The 17,090-nt window shown below is 36.8% G+C and overlaps 1 protein-coding gene across 2 annotated transcripts in view; it reads right to left on the minus strand.

The window, feature by feature from the left end:
• LOC132707557 (discoidin domain-containing receptor tyrosine kinase B-like) overlaps positions 1–17,090 on the minus strand; it is an 82,030-nt gene that overhangs the window by 51,814 nt on the left and 13,126 nt on the right. The window lies entirely within an intron of this gene.

Raw genomic sequence — 17,090 nt, forward strand, 5'->3', positions numbered from 1 at the left:
AATCTTCTACTCTAGTTGATTTAATCTATTTTAACCTTAAACATTTATTTTTATTCACTTTTTAATCACAACCCTCGTGATAAATTCCAATACTCCAAATTCTGAAATTAATCAAAATTTTAGGTTTATTTTTTCAAATAAACATCCACCGACATCGTAACCCTAAAAGCAGATAAAGGAAATGCTACGATGGTTATGAACATAAATGAACAACAGGAAAAGATTCAAGACATTCTTACAGAACGCAACCTTACATCTGTTATTAAGGCGTCTTCACTATCAGAAGAAAAATCTGTCAGCACCATTGGTTCTCCAATATATTCTATAGCTAGTTTCCCTATTAAAACCCTTTACAGGGAAAACTGATAATTTCCTAATTAATACCTTTCACTTTATTGAACAATTAAAAAGCACAGGATATTCTGGTTAGTTTGGACGTAGAATGACTCTTTAGGGTCCTATTACTGGAACCAAACCTTCTCACCTTAATTGAACATATTTTTCTTATAACGATCAAATTTTTGAACAAACGTCTTGAACAGCTATGGGTTCTCCGCTATTACTAGTCAGCGTGAATATATTTATGGAAGAATTTGAGAAGAAAGCTCTGGACACCTTCCATCTAAAACCAAAATTACGGAAACGCTACTTGGATGATACTTTCGTTATTTGGCCTCATAGCTAAGAATTCCTAGTACATTTTCTTAGACATTTAAACTCTATACACCCTAACATACGTTTTACCATTGAATTAGAAACTATTAATAACCTCCCACTCTTAGATATTCTTATCAATAGAAAATCAGACCTAACATTGGGTCATTGTATTTACAGGAAACCTACGCACACAGACCGATACCTTAATGCATTGCCACATCACCATCCGGCCAAAAATCATTAGTTATCAATTCTCTTGTTTACATAGCCGTAAGACTATCTCAGTCCGAGTCACTGAACGCAGAATTAAAAGACCTTACTACTGCTCTTCTTTCTAATAATTTCCACATTAAAGATATTAAGCATTCCATCAGAAAATACACTTTACCATAACCTTCCAACAGCAATGAGGCTGAAAACAATCCTACACTTGCCACTGCTGTCCTTCCTTACATTCAAAACATCACTGACTGCATATCAAAAGTTCTAAAGAAATATAACGCCACAATTAGATTTACCACTTGTCCAAAAAAATGGCAAAGAATACAATACAGGCTCAAGGAACACGAAAGAGCCTCAAGACTAAGACAAATAAACTCATCAGCAGTTACCGAACACAATCACGAATCAATTCTACTACCAACGAAAAATCGGAGAGTTTATAGAAATGCAATTTGGAAACCAGTCATCCGAGGCGGTGTTAAGCTTTGCCCCCTTCAAACAATATATAAGCAGGTAGCTTTGAAGAAGCCAACAGGATGATTCATGATTGATTCGACTCAGCAAAACCGACGAAGGAGGAATCCAGAAGTTTTGTAAAAAGTGTTTTAGGGTTATATTTGGACTCGTATTGGGAAGTATAATTGCAGTATTGTTAAGCAGTATATAACCTTACAACATTTTAAATTCATCTATTAAAAAATATAAAATTTACCTAATTGCTAATAAAGAAGAAAAACAAAGGTGATTAAAAAAACAGGAAAAAATATCTAATCATTTAGAATAACGATTACTTAAATTATAAGTTTCATACCCAAATGAGAGCGTCGTGTTAATGTGTTGTAAATTGAGAATGCAGGTAAAATAAAAAGTTCGATGCAGTTGAAATAAATGATTGTTTAGTTAATAGCTTTATTGCACCTGGCACAAGTATATAAAGAATCGCACTCTTAGTGTGGAACAAGTTTGAGCAGTTTTTAGGCCTTCTCGAAAAACAAATTTAAGAGTCCGCCTTCCCAATTTGGTAACTTTCCAGGAGTAAAGATCTAAAATGAAAACAAAATGTATGACAAATTTTCCATATCCATAACCCTTCTCGGTTCAAATTAGTTCAAAGATAACACATAACTTTCCCAGAAATTCAAAATTTATGCTACGATGAAGTGATAGTACTTTGAAAGTTTAATATCGCTAATAATGATGAATTCAGTGGTCAGGTGTTAAAAATAGTTTAATGTTGCAAATTGACATAAGCTTCCTAGAAGTTTTATGCTCCAAAACTATGTTGTGATAGTCGCAAATATTGTCTAGGATTAATATCAAACTGTCGATAACAAGATTTGCTTTCTTTATTTTTGATTTTACTTCAACCATCGGCAACCTCAAACGGGAACAGTATTCAATAACTGATTTCGTAACGAATCTCGTCCAAAGTGAAAAAGAAGAAAATTACTCTCCCAACGTCGTCCATCTTTTAAAGTGGGGGGAGCCGCGATATTTACATTCGAAATATTAGTTCCAATTACATCGCGAAATATACATCCGATCCCCCACCGAAATATTCCCCAAACATTCGCCAACATCCGCCTCATTATTATGCGCGAAACCTCCTCAATAATTTCGAAATAAAACGAGAAGCATACACTTTCCCGGCATTCCTTTGATGGGATTTGGTATTCAAATCGCCCGGTCTCCACCTGAAAGGCATTTCCCTTCGATCGAAGGGGAAGCCTAATATTTAAAGTAACGTAATCTACTTTTACAAAAGGTCTTATTAACCCTGCGCGGTTCAACGTACCTTGCCTGGTGAATAGTTTTTTTTTATGTAGGCCTTAGTCCCGCGTCGAATGTATTTCAAAATGTAACTTGATCCGGTTATGCAAAATTGTATATATTGTATAGTAAAGTGACTCCCTACCAACAGGTTTTAGAATCAAATAGTCTACAACACTAGTTTTGGTTACTCTTGGTTAGGTAGAATGTTCTATCATTCGTTGATTTTCTGTGGGATTTGGATTATCTTGTTTCATAGGGTGAAAAGAAAGATTGAACACCTAGTTCACTACAAATCAACTAAAACAACTGTCGAAATAGGCTGACTAGCTCGGTGGTCAAGGTGGACAAGATTTCTAACTTTTCCTAAAATCATTTAAAGTCATTTACTTCCACTAAGTGCTAGAAAAGTGCACTAACAGTTTTGCCCTTGATGCTAAAAGCAAGTAGCTTGACATTCGCAAAAAGTGAAATATCTGATGGTAATATTATTTTTACACTAATAAAGAAAAAGGAGAACTATGATCTATGTCAGTGGTACTTTCCATAACGTCTCTATATCTTACACTCACAACAGTCTTCAAATCTTTATGGTGTAGCTGTTAAACAGCAAGAAACAAAATTATATGATGAAGCATATATTCTGGTGTTAGGTATTAATTGTACATAGCTATAGTGCATTAATGGGTACCGTGATGCTATTTTAATTTTGAGTTATGGGAATTGAGGGCAACGAGATTTATACTTTCTAGAGAATAAAAAAGAACTACTTAGTTACTTATTAGTTACTTACTAGTTAGCCATAGACATGAAATGTAAACTATGCAATTTTCGGGACAGTTCAGCAGATGCGACCAGTTTCGTTTAATTGGTCTAATGAGTAAAAGTTGGAAATTGTTCTTCAAACATTCGACAAAAATGTGAACAAGATATGAACGAACAGCAAGCAGGGATTTCGTGAGGGAATAGGAAGCAGAGAAGCCTTTTTTGCACTGTCAGTATTTCTGGAGAAGCGTTGAGCATTCTTAAAAGTAGCGGCCTAAACTCCCAACATTTTAAAATTAATTTATTTACCTTTGTAAATGGTAGGCCGATGTCATAGTCATGGTCATCGATAGCTCTGAAGGCCTACAAAGACTGTCAGATAAGATATTCACCGTAAGCGACTCGATGGGCTTTAAGATAATAAGAAAAAAGAAAAAGGTTATGGTAATAAATCCAAACCAACGCACGAACACAACTGAAGATGAATAGCAAGAGTCTCGAAGTTCAGATATCCGGACGTAGAAATAGGAGCAAGTACGGAAATAGCAAGAACAAATTTCCTAAAGATGCGAAACCTACTCTGCGAGAACTTCTCACTTCTTTACGGTGTTGAGTCACGGACATTCAAAGTAAGTACAACGAATAAGCTGAAAGCTTTTGAGATGTGGGAGTATGGACTGATCATGTTTAAAATTTGGGACTTCTAGATCGAGTGAACAAGAACGCGAGCTGCTCGATACAATAAAGAAAAGAAAAACAGCGCATCTCGGTCAGCTTCATTTTCTTCAACTCATAATGGAAGGTAAGATGCTCTTGGCTGAAGAACACCAGAGACTGGCCACACACATTTAAGGCAGGCACAAAATAGAGAAGATTTGCCATAATTGTTGTCTATCGTCTTTAATCTTCTTCAAGAAGATTTGAATACAGGAAACTGATAGGGGCTGGAGATATCTAGGTGCCTTCTATTGGTTGTAATGCAATGACTAAACCTACTCTGCGAGAACTTCTCACTTCTTTACGGTGTTGAGTCACGGACACTCAAAGTAAGTACAAAGAATAAGCTGAAAGCTTTTGAGATGTGGGTGTATCGCAGAATGTTAAGGATACCATGGACTGATCATGTTTAATATTTGGGACTTCTAGATCGAGTGAACAAGAACGCGAGCTGCTCGATACAATAAAGAAAAGAAAAACAGCGCATCTCGGTCAGCTTATGAGAAATAATAAATACAATTTTCTTCAACTCACAATAGAAGGTAAGATGCTCTTGGCTGAAGAACACCAGAGACTGGCTACACACATTTAAGGCAAGTACAAAATAGAGAAGATTTGCCATAATTGTTGCCGATCGTCTTTAATCTTCTTCAAGAAGATTTGAAGACAGGAAACTGATAGGGGCTGGAGATATCTAGGTGCCTTCTATTGGTTGTAATGCAATGACTAAACCTACTCTGCGAGAACTTCTCACTTCTTTACGGTGTTGAGTCACGGACACTCAAAGTAAGTACAAAGAATAAGCGGAAAGCTTTTGAGATGTGGGTGTATCGCAGAATGTTAAGGATACCATGGACTGATCATGTTTAATATTTGGGACTTCTAGATCGAGTGAACAAGAACGCGAGCTGCTCGATACAATAAAGAAAAGAAAAACAGCGCATCTCGGTCAGCTTATGAGAAATAATAAATACAATTTTCTTCAACTCACAATAGAAGGTAAGATGCTCTTGGCTGAAGAACACCAGAGACTGGCTACACACATTTAAGGCAAGCACAAAATAGAGAAGATTTGCCATAATTGTTGCCGATCGTCTTTAATCTTCTTCAAGAAGATTTGAAGACAGGAAACTGATAGGGGCTGGAGATATCTAGGTGCCTTCTATTGGTTGTAATGCAATGACTAAACCTACTCTGCGAGAACTTCTCACTTCTTTACGGTGTTGAGTCACGGACACTCAAAGTAAGTACAATGAATAAGCCGAAAGCTTTTGAGATGTGGGTGTATCGCAGAATGTTAAGGATACCATGGACTGATCATGTTTAATATTTGGGACTTCTAGATCGAGTGAACAAGAACGCGAGCTGCTCGATACAATAAAGAAAAGAAAAACAGCGCATCTCGGTCAGCTTATGAGAAATAATAAATACAATTTTCTTCAACTCATAATGGAAGGTAAGATGCTCTTGGCTGAAGAACACCAGAGACTGGCCACACACATTTAAGGCAGGCACAAAATAGAGAAGATTTGCCATAATTGTTGCCGATCGTCTTTAATTTTCTTCAAGAAGATTTGAAGACAGGAAACTGATAGGGGCTGGAGATATCTAGGTGCCTTCTATTGGTTGTAATGCAATGACTAAACCTACTCTGCGAGAACTTCTCACTTCTTTACGGTGTTGAGTCACGGACACTCAAAGTAAGTACAAAGAATAAGCTGAAAGCTTTTGAGATGTGGGTGTATCGCAGAATGTTAAGGATACCATGGACTGATCATGTTTAATATTTGGGACTTCTAGATCGAGTGAACAAGAACGCGAGCTGCTCGATACAATAAAGAAAAGAAAAACAGCGCATCTCGGTCAGCTTATGAGAAATAATAAATACAATTTTCTTCAACTCACAATAGAAGGTAAGATGCTCTTGGCTGAAGAACACCAGAGACTGGCTACACACATTTAAGGCAGGCACAAAATAGAGAAGATTTGCCATAATTGTTGCCGATCGTCTTTAATCTTCTTCAAGAAGATTTGAAGACAGGAAATTGATAGGGGCTGGAGATATCTAGGTGCCTTCTATTGGTTGTAATGCAATGACTAAACCTACTCTGCGAGAACTTCTCACTTCTTTACGGTGTTGAGTCACGGACACTCAAAGTAAGTACAATGAATAAGCCGAAAGCTTTTGAGATGTGGGTGTATCGCAGAATGTTAAGGATACTATGGACTGATCATGTTTAATATTTGGGACTTCTAGATCGAGTGAACAAGAACGCGAGCTGCTCGATACAATAAAGAAAAGAAAAACAGCGCATCTCGGTCAGCTTATGAGAAATAATAAATACAATTTTCTTCAACTCATAATGGAAGGTAAGATGCTCTTGGCTGAAGAACACCAGAGACTGGCCACACACATTTAAGGCAGGCACAAAATAGAGAAGATTTGCCATAATTGTTGCCGATCGTCTTTAATTTTCTTCAAGAAGATTTGAAGACAGGAAACTGATAGGGGCTGGAGATATCTAGGTGCCTTCTATTGGTTGTAATGCAATGACTAAACCTACTCTGCGAGAACTTCTCACTTCTTTACGGTGTTGAGTCACGGACACTCAAAGTAAGTACAATGAATAAGCCGAAAGCTTTTGAGATGTGGGTGTATCGCAGAATGTTAAGGATACCATGGACTGATCATGTTTAATATTTGGGACTTCTAGATCGAGTGAACAAGAACGCGAGCTGCTCGATACAATAAAGAAAAGAAAAACAGCGCATCTCGGTCAGCTTATGAGAAATAATAAATACAATTTTCTTCAACTCACAATAGAAGGTAAGATGCTCTTGGCTGAAGAACACCAGAGACTGGCTACACACATTTAAGGCAAGCACAAAATAGAGAAGATTTGCCGATCGTCTTTAATCTTCTTCAAAAAGATTTGAAGACAGGAAACTGATAGGGGCTGGAGATATCTAGGTGCCTTCTATTGGCTGTAATGCAATGACTAAAGCCATGAGCGATACTAAGGATCAGAAAAATATCTGAATCGATTTATCGGAAGCCTAATAATCAATTAGGCTGATTATCTTCTTTTACAACGTAGCTCCGTGGAAAGTATTTGCTTCGATTGAAGGGAAACGGTATATATATTAAAGAGCGGATTACGTTCGATATAAAACTTCCTCCACTCTATCTAAAAAAGGTTCATGTAAAAGGGGAGATAACAAGAACCAGCCTTTTATTGTCCGTTTTGTGAATGCGAGGGGGGTTTTGTGTTGGAGGATAGAAGTTTTTTTCCTTTTTAATTATCTTTAGCCTAGTGTATGTATATATAAAAATAACCTCAAAACAAAACCGCCCGTAAAAGTTTATTTACGCGGATAGTTGTAAAACTAACCCTAACGTGGCGGATTAAGTTACTCGCGTGGGTTAAGGATATATTAAACTCTCGCTATATTAGACCGCCTTCAAATGAATATTTTTCTACTCGCGCAGCGGTTTTATGGAGATCGACGACATTATTCGCCCGTATATCGCCTAAAAGTGGTATAAATATTTCACAAAGTATTTTATATGGGAAAAGTTTTATACTTTATAGGCGGACGAGGAGAGGTCTACATTCCCTCGCGAACGTCGGGCCCCCCTTTTTCTTCTTCTTCTTTTTCTGGCCGGCCGACCGCGACCAATTCTCGAGCGAGTTTGTGTACGTTTGAGACACCCCGCGTGGAACGCGTACAAAGGAATTCGCGACACCTATTCGGTCATCGGGTCGCATATTGTTCCCATTGAAAGGTTCAACGCGTTGGACGGCTATAAAATCGGAGATTTTATTATGGATACGTTCGCTCGCACCGGGCCGAGCGATTTGACATGCACGCCGTAACCAAACGAAACGTTTCTTTGTTTTGAATTGTCGAGTGCGTTCAGAGTTGGCGTTTCCTGTGCGTTGCGACGGTCTCGCATATCCTTTAAACTGCGGGTGCAAAAAGGAAGGATTGCAAAAAGAAGAATTTTGCTTTTTATTGTGTAATATATCATCAAAAAGAGTATATTACCATAAATTTATCACAACTCGGGCGCAGCTTAAAAGCTACTCTACTGAACCGGATGTGGACATGTTTAACCAAGACATTTAACTTTAACAGCTTTCAGGGTCAGTACCAAATTAAAAAAATTACTATAAAAAACATAAACAGTTTACCAATATGAAAATGTTATTGTTAGCTTAAACCGAATTTAACATAATTTTGTGTATTTGAAAGTTTCAACGTTGAAGATTAAACAGTTTTGAGTAATGAATTGTAACAACGCACCGGCGGTCCCACCATTGCAAGTTTGATAATTCTTCGAATATTTAAATTATGTACGTTAAAATGAAATATTGGTCGCTCACTCGTAGAGGTTAGGCAAGGGGTTCGTTAATAATTTAAATTAAAAAACAAGGTTTCTATGAGCATCCATTTTCAGCCAATTTATAAGATGAAAAGTATGATCAAATTTTCGAATCTCATAGAGAAAACTGAGACATGAGTTTTGGTTAGTAGTGGACAAAATCACAATAATTAAAGTTAGACAAGCCAAGTAACTCACATAAATTTCGACTCAAACTTTTGCCTACTATATGTCTGTTATTACAAAGCATCTTTAGTGAGCAATGGGTTTTTTTGAAAATAGATTTTAAATGTTCCTTAAACTGAAGCTGAGTATCCATTGCAACCCCCAGAGTCCTTGCGGCAGTTACAAATTTTAATTTAGTATCATTACCTTTAATATCAAGTCTACCCACTAAAGGCATTGTTCTGTTTTTACTTACGGAAATTATGGCGGCCACTAGAAAGGTCAAATATAATACGTAAATCGCGATCAAAACAACAATAGTGCTGCGTGTCATCGGCAAATGCCCTACTGCACAGAACGGAGTTCAAAATGTCAGCAGTAAAAATTAAAAAGAGCAATGGCCCTAAAATGGAGCCTTGTGGGACCCCAGAGAGCAAAACAACCTGATCGCAATATGTCTTATTAGCGAATATTCTTTGAAATCTGTTTGATAGATATGATCTAATTAAACTACACGATGCTGATGAGAAACTATAAACCTTTAACTTACTTGTAAGCAAACTGTGAGCAATGGTGTGAAATGCCTTTGAAAAATCTAAAAGTACCAATATGCTGACCAACTTTTTGTCACATGCACTGATTATATCGACACCTAATTTTTTGCCAGGGAAGTAACTCTTTTCCAAGCAGCATTTTATAAATATGTGTTATATATTTATCTATGAAAGGACTATAATATTTTAAAATTTGATTTATCTCATCTATGATTATTATTGTAGTTAACCTGCTGGTCACAGTTTGAAATATTCTGAAAAAATGTAGCAAAGTGGTCATTAATTAAATTCGGATCAGAGAGTATTAACCGTTATTGTGATATAAAAAATGTTAAAATTTCTGACAGCTGACGACAGTTTGCAAGGATTATTTTCTGCCCACATTTAAAATGCTTTTTTATGCAAAACTCACTCCAATTCATTTATTATAGTTCAACTTTTTTCCAAACCTAAACATTGCTATCCATAGGTAAAAACTAGGTAAAAATTCAGGTTTCTAAACCAACTTCAAACTGCTGATCAGTGAAGATTTGCTCTCAACCTTAGATTTTTCTAGCACTAAATACAGAGTGTTCCAAAGGGTTAGTACAAATATATCTTTCCAATATCTAGAAAATTATGTATATATGAATTGTGACAACTATTTTGATACTTTGAACATAACTATTGCCATTTTAATTTTTCAAAGAAACTTCCACAGGCTATTGTAATGCTTCCTACAAAACTTCTGGATTGCTCCTGCGTCGGTTTTTGCTTAGAAACAGTTTCAGTCAAGCTCCGAAGAAGCCAACAGGATGATTGGCGAAACGTCAGCAATTTCGACTAAGCTAAAACCGACGCAGGAGGAATCCAGAAGTTTTGTAAAACGCATAACTATTGCCAGTTATTTTGTGATTCTATAATACTGCGCACATATGTTCTACGTCTACGAATTAACAGCTTTAAAACAAAATAAATGTAGAATTACAGGCATTCTCACAGTCAGACGCCATTGGTTACATCTTTTGTTTTGTAAAGGTATGTATAGATAAGAAATTTAACGTTTTTATAGACATGTGCCTTCGTTATGATATCTTGGTCATTTCCTTTGAAGTGTTTTTTTTTTACTTTGTATATATTACTTTATCTTAATAAAAAGCTGACGAATGACAAAACAAATTGCTTTCATTGTCATATGCAATATTCAACCCTTAATAAGAAATCTAGCGAAATTGACTTAAGCCAGTCCTGCAATCATTTTTAATGACGCTTCTAGTTATGTCATTAGTGTTAGTCAACGGTGTAATTTGAACCAACCATACCCACCAAAACTTGAAATCTTAGTGATTTGACTTACTGGACCTTATAAAACTTGACCACAATTGGGTTATATTGTCTAATTCTATTCCTAGAAGGCACCGATCGTTCCCGTACGAAAACTACAAGCAATAAAAGTATACGATCGACGTTGCAACAACAATTTTTCAAATTCCTAACGAACCACGACGCAGCACGACGGTAAAATTTTTGTGTTCCGCGACCATCAAAAAAGTAATTTAAAAGACAGTTAACAACCTGTATTGGAGTTTATGGTTCATGGAAATCTTTACAGTTTCGAGCGAGCGGCACATTTGTACCACCGTAAATTTCTAACCTAAATCGTTTCGCTGAATATGTGACAGATGGCGCGTATCTAGCGTTACACCCGACGCCACACAAGGCGCGGCTCTATATAAAAATAAATGCAAACCATTTCGCTTAGAACAAATCTTGAACAATTAGGTGTTATAGTACACTTATATTACAATTTTAAGGCAATGTAAGATAATTAAAATGAAAATAAGAATACTGGCAAATAAATACTGTCCAGGTCAATTGTCAGTCCTAGGCTCCAAGCGTTTCTTCCAATGATTATATTCATATCCATTAGATAATATATCAACATCTGATACAGTTATAGCATGACCACCAAACTAGGTATTATAGGGTAAACATAAAATACAACCACGTAGACACATAACATGGATTGGGATTTCCTGTACTCGTTTAACCAAATTCACTAATACTATGGGGAATCCCATCTTAAAATGTTAAGGAATTGACAAAAACCGTAATCTGGTATAAGTCGCAGCATACGGGTCAAAGCAATAACAGATCCCCAGCCTAAAACCAAAATTTCACTAGGACAAACATTCTTTCTGTGCTAAATCTTCAGCATCCATAATGGACTATCTTGCATTCCCTTTCAAGTCTGGTTAAGTGAAAAATCAGAAAAACTAAACCATTATTTTAATAATCCGGAAAATACATAGGATTACAATTTTATTTCCTTTCATTTTCACGTTTCTGCACTTTGTAAACATAAAAATATAAAATAACAATTCTTTTTAGTTTTAGCTGTTTCATTAAGTGAAATTTCTCACGAAAACTTTCGCACGAGCATAAATTTCTTGTTACTAAATAATTGTATTTAATTCCATGTAATTTCCGATAATTCCTTGGTAATTCCCGCTGTTGCAAGTGCATAGCAAAACACCCCTCACTCCCGACGAAGAGTACGTCGATAAACGAGCGAAAAAGATTCTGGAGGCCACGTCACCAGAAGTCGCTTTAAGGCTACCGTCATTGTGTCTCCGTTTGCAACGCCTCTTGTCTTGATTTACCGAATGGCTCGTTATCGATACGATATCGATGAAGCGAGACAGGAACCGACTCACATAAATAACTTTGCCTGACATCTTCTGGCGGCTGTATTCCATTTAGGGCAATCTATTTCGCCCCTGGTTATATTTGGCTTTAGGATACAGTGGTTTCGAAAAAGTAGGTATTTGATTATCAGTTAACCATGCTGTGCGCATAACCTTAACTAATGGTACTATAAAAATAAAAGTTGATACACAGGGTAATTCAAAAAGAATTTTCAGATTTCAAATATTTATTTTTTCAAACTACAAAAGATGGAAAAGTGATGTGATTCTAAAGTTAAGATGGAGGAAGGTGTAAAATTTGTCATTACCACGGTAAAAGTTTCAATCATGGCCGCATTGGCGCTGAGGTTTGGTCTTGTTTTATTTGCAAGCTTTAGTGAAATGGCGACACCACAGGAGAAGCTTCTTGGTGTTCTACACTCCATTGTTCAATGACCATTTCGCCATCAATTTAATAAACAATCTCCGCATCATAAGGAAATTTACGAGGGGCATCGAACGAAATGTAGAGCGTATTCGTACACTTTACAAAAGGATCCCAAAGAAATTCACATCGCGAGCAAGCAAAGATTTTACCATTCCTCGACCAACATCGTCTGCACATAAAGCCATACAAACTGCAGTTATTGCAGAAGATCACAACAAAACGTACGAGAGTTTGCAGTAGCATGTTAGACGATATGGAAGAAGAAAATTTCGCTGAACGATTTATTTTTTCTGATGAATCCACTTTTCATCTTTCTGGTAAAATACATCACAATAACGTTAGAATTTGGGCAACTAAACATCATACTTCCGTGCCGCCAAGGTGTACGTGTTAACATATTTGCTTCAAAACTGTTTATTTCCCCAAATTGAAGATGATTCAGGTTAATTAATGTTTATGCAAGATGATGTGCCGCCTCATTTCTCTCTAGACGTTTTAGTTCTCTAGTTGGATAGGAAGAGGAGGGAGGAGCAGAAGATTAACTCGTATCGACTGTGACCTCCCAGGTCTCCAGATCTCACTCGTTGCGATTTCTATCTCTGGGGTTAAGTAAAAAAGCGTGTTTTATGCCTCCTATGTTTGACACCCTCGAAGATCTACCACATCGAATTTATAAAGCAGTGAATTCCATAACCAACGATCAGCTGATTAGTGTGTGGCAAGAAATGAGCCACCGTTTCGACATTTGTATTGTAACGCACAGTGGTCATATTGGATACATACCATAATATGTCTTGTAGTGTGGCAGAAATAAATTATAAATAACCCTGTACTGTGCTTCTCATAGCTGTGAAACTGAAGTCTTATTCTATATGGTGCTGAGTAATACAGTTATACACGAAAATATTATAACCTGGAGTCGATTTAAAATTTTACTGAATGGATGACAAATTTCCTTAGTATCAAAATAAATTAAGAGGGAATCTAGCTAGAGGTTTTTGTAGTTGTAATTTAGTGCGGTGGGTGATAATTAGTGGAGGTATAGTGGTAATCATTTATCATTAGCGAAATAACAGTGGTCGGGGGTTGTGGTAATTTGAGGAAATTTTATAAATTAATCAATTATTTGGAAATTTCTTTTGCAAGATTACACTTTCAATGAGTTCGATCCCTGATATCGTTTTTCCTCTTGCTCATGTTATTTTTGTTAGTGTCCTCGAAGTTTTCTTTACTTACCTGTCATTAATTTAGCCGAAACAAGATCATTGCAATGGAAATGGTTGGTAGTGTGTAACGGGTTCAATTTGTCATTAGCTACTTCGACTTATGTTTCTCACATGTAGGTTAATAATGCTCGGAGACTACCTAATGTTTTATTCTCACAATTACACACTGTCTTAATCCTCAAAGCTACTGGTATTGCTAATTATTCTTCACTACTTCATTTTGTTCGAACACACTGTAACTGTTTAATTGCTTGGTGTGGTTTGCCTGTCCTAAAATAAATGTAAATAAGTGTAAGTCCTTGCATTTTTGCTGCAATTTGAGATGTTACGGCGGAATGCGGTTGGATTGCACGAGATGATCGTCATGTATTCCTTCTTATTTCCGAACTAACGGCAATTTCTATTCTTGTCCCTTGCATTCATTTATTTAAACTTGTTTTGGAGAGGTTATATTTCAATCCTCTGTCAACGCGAATGCACTAGGCCATTAGTACAGTTAAGCACTCGACCTTTGGCCCACGTTCGTCTTCGATTTCCTAAGACGTTACTGTGTAATCTCATTCATGTGTGTGTAATAATTGATTATTATTGGTAATAGCGGGTAGTAGTTAGGTAATATTTGGTCTCCTTGCGTTGATTAACTTCTGTCATTATTGGTCCATTGACCCTAGTGGTGTCGGAACCGAACATCGTATTGCCAGCACCATCGGTCTCTTTTTTTGGAACTTTGTGAAACTTCATCGATCTTTCTTTCTTTGGGCCTTACGATTTCCGCCGGTGCAAGTGGTTGCAAGATTTCAATCCGAATAAGTTTGTGGCATCTCGTCGTTTTCGAGGATTAAACCGGATTGAAATCGTATAGAAGTTGCGGATCGTCGTCTTGTTGGTAGTATTTTGCTTGGACGTCCCGAACATTACAGCTTAGGCTGGATTAAAGCTAACCAACCTAGCACCTGGCACTCTTCACCGCCACCCACGATCATCAGGCGTAAGTTTCACAATATATTTCACGCTTTGCAAGTAATTATGAACACCGCAACTCATTATTTTGTTTTGTAGGGTTCTGGTTTTTGGTTTTGGATTTGGTTTTCCTTTTGGAACCAGTTTTTGATTATTGGACTGGTTTTGGCTTCCCATTTGGTACTGGCTTCCCTAGTTCCGGTTCAATTGGATTTGGTGCCTCCTTACATCGTGGACGGCACGTGTTATGAATTCTGCAACCCAAGAATTCGTCAAGTCTTCAAGTTAGCTCCGTTCAGGACGTTGCAGTGCATATCTCCTCGTCCAAGAGTGATAAGCATTCGTGCCTATCCTACTGACTGGTGAACCCGTAGGCAGTATACAGGACAGCCATCTTAGAGCTTGCCCGATTCGTTCGTTGCTGGTAAGTGGAGGATCACAGATAGGCCTCTATTTACGTTTCAGTTAATTTTATTCCTATTAAATACAAATTTCAATTTTTAAATATCAATATAAATTAAAGAGCTCAGTTAGGGTAAAAATAAAGTACCCAATTATAGAAACATTTATTTGTAAGAGTTATTTGTAAACGATTGATCGTAACCAAGCTTCCTGTGCTTAGTGTATCCTTGAGCCAATATATGGAGATTTAAACTGACGTGCCGGATTATTTATTAATTATCTATTTTGGTTTTTGGTTATTTGGGTTCGAACTTTGTTAACTTTGTGAGTTTGTTGGGTGGCTAGTGAGCAGGGACACTAGTCACTATCACTAACTTATAGTATAGGTCGGGGTTTTGTCCTAGCTGGCGCCCCGGTTTCCAACCTTTGATTTATTTACTTTCTTTTTTTATACCCCGCCCATATTTTGAGAAACTGAGCTGCTTGGGCCCAATACTTACTGCTTCCACTCGGTAGCAAAGTGAGCAAAGTATAGTAGGATTGCTTCGGTCTCCCCTCCACCTTCAGTGGAAAAGAGACGTGGCAAATGACGATGGTAATCGCTTGCAAATTAAGTAATACTTAAGCAGTTAGCGGTAATTTTGATACACATGGTAACTTGGCATACAAACTGCGAACTGCAGTAAATTGTAAAGCTCAAAGCTGGTTTCCAGCCAATTCATCGATCCGATTTTATCACGAAACCAGACAAAAGATTTTATCCATCGACATGCGTCAGCTCGATCGCGTACAAACTAACAAATGTTATTTTCATCGTTTTCATTATCACGGCGTTAGTCACCCGTTAATAACAATAGTCCGAGCGTTTCACACAGATTTTCGTCACCTATTAAGTCAATAAAGAATACAACAAAGCGGGTTATTGTTTGAATTCGAAAAAGCCACTTAATAAAAATCGGTGTGTGGCTTTTATTTTTAATGCGAGAGGCGTTATCTCAATTTCCCGAAATTTCTGGTAATCGCGCATTCGTCGGGTGCGGGTATTAAATCTTCCACTTTGGCGTTTAAAGTAGGGCGACCAACTAAACAGAGTGAAATATTATGTCCTTTTTTTAACGCGGTTTGCAGTCGGATACGTCAAGATTATTTATTTGTGCGTACGCTTTCGAGGATGTTTGTGTAAACCGAGAGACGACGTCGTAGTGCGGCTGTATATGTACAGAGTGGGCGCAATTGATCTTGTTTGTTTGTTTGATATTTTCCATAGTTCCTAGGGCCCTCTCCCTTTTTTAATCACACATTTGGATTTTGAAAATTCTTACTCACACTTATTTTTTTTCTGTCACCAAATATGATGAATGAAGACCTAGAAATTATTTCAAAGGTGTCATCCATGGCACGGAACTTTTGGATAATACTGCATTAAAGATGACTACATGTTTATTTATTTCGGTAACGTGAGACTTACATTGAATATTCACGATATGATATGTAATGTAACGTTTTTAGTAGAATTTACATTACTTGCCATTAGTTTCTACTTGAAAAACCATTCAGTTCGACTCAAAACAAAACGATCGAGAATGTGGCGTCCGTTTTTCCATGGTTCTAACCACAGGTAGTTTCAAAAGGAAAAAGATGTCCGAAATAACAAATTGTAGTAACATAAATGTAAAAAAATACATTAAGTCCCGGAGCATATTTGCTTGCTTATTTTTCATTTTTTGTATTTGACATTAAAATGAAGAAAATATAGAAAACATGGAAAAAATACAGGTATGTTATCAACAAAAAATGAGGATAAAAAAAAGTTAATTAAATGTAAAAAAGCAAACTAACAGTTTCAATAGGTATACCCCGGACTTTTCTAGAGTCTTTTTGATTTCCTTGTCATTTGTTCTTCCATCCACCATTGTGACTTCACAGTAAAATTGAAAAGATGTAACTGTGCACCATCATTAGGTGGCAACTGACAAAATCTTGCTGAATTTTATTGAAATTTAGGTTTCAAAAATATAGCAAAAATTTAGTTAGTTTTGTATTTTTAGTTTTCCGTTCAGGAAAGATTGAAACCCCGTAAAATTATCTAAGGACCTGGAGTATGCGGGAATGTTATTTACATTAGAACCGATGAGCAGTATATTCCGATAC

This window comes from Cylas formicarius, unplaced genomic scaffold (assembly GCF_029955315.1).
Source record: "Cylas formicarius isolate icCylForm1 unplaced genomic scaffold, icCylForm1.1 PGA_scaffold_9__14_contigs__length_23061073, whole genome shotgun sequence".
In the NCBI taxonomy this organism is placed as follows: Eukaryota; Metazoa; Arthropoda; class Insecta; order Coleoptera; family Brentidae; genus Cylas; species Cylas formicarius.